Consider the following 6,325-nt stretch of genomic DNA (forward strand, 5'->3'; position numbering starts at 1 on the left):
ATTTATTTGGTTTCCCAAATCTGTTAGGATTTCATACACCAAGCTAATCTCTCCTAAAAATAAAGGTGGCCTAAGTCTTCCGGATTTTTATCTCTACTATTTAATTATTTCTGCAAATAAACTTCTTGCTATTTCCAACTTAGATTTTAAGAGATTTAATAAATATCCTAACTGGACCAAATTATGGTACCAAGTCATTTTAAACAAAAATATTAATCCGTCCACTCTCCCTTTTCCCTCCATGGATTCTATTAATAACCTAAAAATTCCTAAATCCCTTAAACAAAAAGTTAATTTCTTTCAAGAATTATTAAAACTCATTAATATTAAGGACACCTTCCAGTTACTACAACCTCTTCATTTAAATCCTAATATTAGATTAAATAATGTGCCTATTAATCTCTTAAACTTCCCTCTTATTAAAGATCTCAATATCTGGGATCTGATACAATACAAAGATGAAACTCTCACTAATGTACGTAAAATTTTTAAAGCAGATATTAAATATACTACTATCTTAAGACAATTGAGAGAATTAATCACTGCTAAATTTGCTCATATTAAGACAGTTAAACTAGATTTCATAAATGTTGAAAAAGTGATACAGACTTTAAATCTTCCAGAGAAAATGTTATCTAAATCATATAATTTTTTTACACAGATAATTCATGAATCAGATTGCCTTTTTTCTAAATACTGGGACAAGCATAATTTTCAATTATCTGTAAGTCAGAAACTCACAGCTATCAAAAATACTTTGGACTACTCTCCCTTTAAGAAGCTCTTCTACACTCAATTAATGATAAATAATAACGCGTATTATACTCCCTCTAAATTAAATAAATTTAATCCTAGCAAATCTGCTTCATGTTCCTGTTGCTCCTTTCCAAATGCTGATCTTTTACATGTTCTATAGTCTTGTTATCACTCACACAAACTTTGGACCTCTTTAAAAGTGCGTTTACAAAAGATGGGATATCACAAATCCACCTTATCTTGGGAACTAGCGTTACTTCACATATCTAATACTCATTTATCTAAACTAGATACACAAGTAATAGTTCACATATGTTCCCTTATAAAACTTTACATCACACAAAACTGGCTCGACCGCACTAAACTGAGTTGGAACAACTTTAAGAATCTAGCTTTTACATGCATTTCAGCACAGAAAATATTAGTCAAAAGCCCCAAGAAGCGGGCCCAAACTAACAAAGTTATAGAAAAAGTCTTGTTTATCATAAATACTGATTAATGGGTTAACATACTTGTTGAGATTCTTAGTTCTGTTATATATATATTTTTTTTTTTGCATAATTACACCTACTTTTAATTATATTTATACTTACTCTGTTTTGCCTCCAGGTTAACATATGTACATTTTGTTTATAGTTACTGTATGTGTGTATCCTTTCTCAAAGAGGAAAAATTCCTGTTTTTTTTTTTTCATATATATAAGCTTTACCTACATCAGTATCTTTTAACTTATATGATACATCATGCAGTTTGATTTTTTGTTGTTGATGTTTGTCTGTATCTCTAAATTTTATACTCAATAAAAAGTTTTTTGAAAAAAAAAAAAGCATTCAGGAACTGGTGCAGTACCCTTGATGCTGATGCCTGTGAAATCCCCATCATATCACCAGTTGGTCTCTGGAAGGTACCTGTTGCTAGTATTCGTAGGTCAACACATACCTTGGTTTCCACTGGGATGGGTTCCCCTCTGTTGGTTCTGTGTGTGAGGCATGGCCTGCACAGCTCAACAATTTGCTGCAGGAGCTCTCTGTCCACTCTATAGCACTCCACTATCTCCAGCTCATGTAGCCCCTGGTAGGTTACCCTGGGTCTATACACTCTTCTCTGTCTCCTCACTGTGGGTTGCTCAGCAGCATTCGCAATGGCACCACCCTCAGCATCTTGCACATGTTGCCTTATAACAGCAATGGCAGCCCCTAACATTTTTATGCCTCAGTTTAAGCTTAAGTTTTCACTTCTCTTTGTTGACTGCAGTGTTGCAGTGTTTCTGAGAAAAACATGGGGGAATGTTGTTTGCAGAGTTTTAAGTGCTGGGCTGGGCTGGGCTAGTGTACTGCCTGTGTAATTGGCTGATTCTGATTGATTTCACTTGGCAGCTCTGCTAGTTCTCCTTGGTTAACTTCCTACTACTTCGTTTCCTTTCTTTTCTCTTTCTGTTTCCACAGGGGGCAGAGCCGCGCAAACACACGCACACGAGTGCATATGGGTGCACTCAGGCTTACACAAGCTTACACAGGCTTAGGCAGGTGCACATTCATGTATACAAGCTTAGACAGCCTTACACAGGCTTACACGGGCGCACACACATGCACACAGGCTTAGACGGGTTTACATGTGTGCACACATGCGCACACATGCGTGCACATGCACGTGCACACAGTATAAGCAGCTTTGCAAGAAACTTTAGTTATAGCCATGGCATACACCTTTGGTTTCTGGGTTTCAGTTTAGACAACTGTAGACACACCTCTTTTAGTCCCGAGTAACTCACAGCAAACACATGCCACTCTGCTCCAATAAGCGTACAGTCTTTTTGATACATACCCCCTCATGATGTCACCCATCTTCTACTCTGTTACTCCCCTTATCTTACTCTTACACTGTAGGGACATGGTTCACATAGCAGGAAAAATTGGGATTAACTATCCTCATTTGCATAGGATTGCCTACTAATGCTTGGTTACATCTCTCAGACTGAGCTTTCCCCCTTAGCAACCACTACTCAGTAGCCATGTTGTCTTCAGCCTGCCATTTACTTGCATGGCAGATGAATATTTTGAATTATATCCATATTTGTGGCTTTTAAATTTTGATTTTCTGATTTTTAGTCTGCCACATGTTTGCACGGTGCTGAGCTATGCTTAAACATTGGAGATCGAGGAAAAAATATATATTTTATTATTTTGCAAAACATAAAAATGCCAATGGCCATTGGCATGCTTCATCAACTGGATGCATCTTTTATTTGGAGCTGTCATGGCTCTGTTTTGCTATTTGCAGAATGGTACTCAGTTGCCAACCGAGTACATTTCTGCAAATAACACTACTCTTAGTCAGACAGGTTAGTGTTTCCTTGATCGCAAATTTACCTCATTTGCATAGCTTTCAGCAGCAAATGAGGTAATTGGCATAAAATAACCCTGTACGTGCAAGATTCATTTTAGGAGCTCTCTTGCATGCCCTTGCCGGCTGTTCCTGGATCGCTTGGCAGACATGTTGGCTGCATGGAGTCTTACTCTACTCTTAGACTCAAGCCTTCGTGAATCCGGCCCAAAGAGTTTACTGTGTGCAAAGTACAGTCAATGTACAGAGCCATTTCAAAATGTTTCTTGTGCTGTGTACATTTATTCTCAGAGTGCCACCATTTCAAAATGTTTCTTACGGTGTACAGAGTTATTTTGCAAAGTACATCCATTTTGAAAAGTTCTTGTGCTGTATACAGTTCATTTGTAAAGCAAATTCATTTCTAAGTATTTATTACACTGATAAAGGGTGGTTTCACAAAGTACAGTGATTTTAAAGTGTTCTTGTGCTACGAAGACTTATTTTGAAAACTGCAGTTATTTCAAAGAGTTTGTTGCACTACTGGGCACAATTACAAGCTTTGGCATATATATATATATATATATATATATATATACATATATATATATATATATATATATATATATATATATATATATATATATATATGCATGTGTGTGTGTGTGTGAGTATGTTCATACATAATTTCAAGCACCATTACTACTGTGTGTTAATATGGCAGAGGCATTTTGCAGACCCAGTCCACTTGTGTTTGATCATAATATTGCAGAGAATTGGAGAGTATTTGAGCAGGAATAGAACATTCTAATACAAGCAGCTTTTTCCTGACAAAGATGCATGTACAAGGGAATTTATTTTGCTTAACTTAGCAGGGTCAGAAGCCATTGAAAGAGAACATTCATTTGTGTATATGCACCAGCAGTATATGCAGGAAAGGGGGGAAATTGCCATATCGTTGTACCAGCTGAATCAAGGGAGGACCCTGTGTGCCTGAAATGTAAATTTAGAGAAATGCATAACCCCCAGACAAATGTTACATTAGAGAGGCACCTGTTTTATACAAGAGACCAAAAGCCAGGAGAAACCTTTGCAGCTTATATCACCTACTTGAGAAATAAAGCTAAAATGTGCAGATTTGGTGATTTGAAAGAGGAGTTGATAAAGGACAGACTTGTGTGTGGTGTTAATAATCTTGCAGTGAGAAAGATTTTGCTTTGTGACAGTGATTTAACATTGAGCAAAGCTGTAGAGATTTGTCAAATCCATGAGCTCACATAAAGGCACACAAGTATGCTTGCAAGTGATAAGAGCATAGTTTCAGCAGCCTCTAGAGGAAGCGTAGATAGTATGCAGCACATGCCTAGCAGACTCTGCAAGTTTTCCGGGGAGCACCCATAACTTTCCAGCAAGTTCTAAGACTAGCTCAGCAAATGGACATGCTCAGTGGAGTATAAGGGTGAGTCAGCAAAACCCAAGTCAAGTCTTATTGTCAACTGGTGTAATTGTGGTACCAGTCATGAGTCTAAAAGAGAGAAATGTTTAGAATTTGGTCAGCAATGCCACAAGTGTAAAAAATGAAACCACTTTCAAAAGTTTTGTAAATCAAGCAATCCTCATTCAGTCATTAAGAAAGGTTACTCAAGAAAGCAAGTTGATCATATAGAAAGTTGTAACCCTACTTTCTATGTAGATGATGTATCAGTGATCAGTGAAAAGGTCAATGCAGTAGATTTTTTGGCAAAGAACAAAGCATTTTGTACTGTCCTGTCAATAGTAACCCCAAAGAGCTCAAAGTAGACACTGGTTGAAAGTGTAATGTTATGCCAGCAGAAACATTTGACAGAGTAAGAGCTGATGAAAAACTTAATTTGGCTAGTTGTGCAAAGATTGTTGCTTGTGGAGGTGAAGAGATTCAAACCAAAGGTTCAGTAGTGCTTTCATGCTCTTTGTCTTGGAACAGTTACAGCTTGCAATGTTTTGTAGTCAGAAGACCTGTGCAGTCATTATTAGGTCTCAGAGACAGTTTGAGAATTAAACTACTTTATTTTACCAAAGAAGTCCATAATGTAAGGACATGTCCTAGTTCCAGCTTCACTGATGCTATTTTCTCAGAGTATGCTGATGTTTTCAATGACAAGCTAGACAAACGTCCAGATGTGTACTTCATGAAAGTAGACCCAGAGGTCGGTACAGTGGTTAGACCAGCAAGAAAAGCTCTAATAGCTATGCAGGACAAAGTCAAGGTCCAGTTAGATAAGATGGTGCAGCAAGGTGTGATTTGTCCAGTCACAGAACCAACTGAGTGGGTGTCTTCCATTGCAGTTGCTCATAAGAAAAGCTCAGATGAAATCAGAATATGCATTGACCCAAGAACAAGGCATTAAAGAGACCTCATCATCCTATACATATAGTCAAGGAGGCTGCAGACCTCATGCTAAGTACCACTGTTTTTTTTCTGTCTTGCATGCAAAGAGTACATTTTGGCAAGTAATGCTTGATTGCATGCAAATTTTTACTACTGACTACATTCAGCACACCATTTGGTAGATACAGATTTCTCAGAATGCCTTTTGGAATAAATTCTGCCAGTGAAGTCTTTCAGATTGCAATGGAGCAAACTTTTTCGGTTATCCATGTACTATAATAGTGGATGATTTACTAGTTGGAGGTAATGGAGAAGGAGAGCATGACAGAAACCTCAGGAAATTCTGGAGAGAGCACATGAAGTGAACTTGAAGCTCAATCCTCTGAAATGTAAATTCAGGCTACCAGAAGTTACTTATGTAGGTCATTTATTTACCAGTACAGTCTTACGACCAGACCCTTCCAAACAAGCAGTCATTCTTGAGATGCCAGCTCTAGAGAATGTCCAAGCCCTACAGCATTTCCTTGGTATGGTTAACTATTTGGGCAAATTTATCTCTGACATTAGTGAGTTATCAGTGTCTTTAAAAGACCTGACATTCGAAAATGTTGTCTGGTCATGGTTGGAACAGCACCAGAGACCATTTGATAACTTCAAACAGCAAATTGCCAATCCACCTACATTGAGATACTATGATGTCCAGAAACCAATAGTTCTTTCCTGTGATGCTTCAAAGTTTGGTCTTGGTACAGATTATCTTCAGGAGGGCAGACCAGTTGCCTGTGTACAACCTTTTTTTCCATACAGAGATGAGATGCTGATGGCTGCCTCGTGGTTTTGGTGTCTTTCCAGGCTTGCTAGTTGTTGCTGAAGCACCTA

Source organism: Protopterus annectens, chromosome 13.part0 (assembly GCF_019279795.1).
Source record: "Protopterus annectens isolate FY-2018-M chromosome 13.part0, PAN1.0, whole genome shotgun sequence".
In the NCBI taxonomy this organism is placed as follows: domain Eukaryota; kingdom Metazoa; phylum Chordata; order Ceratodontiformes; family Protopteridae; genus Protopterus; species Protopterus annectens.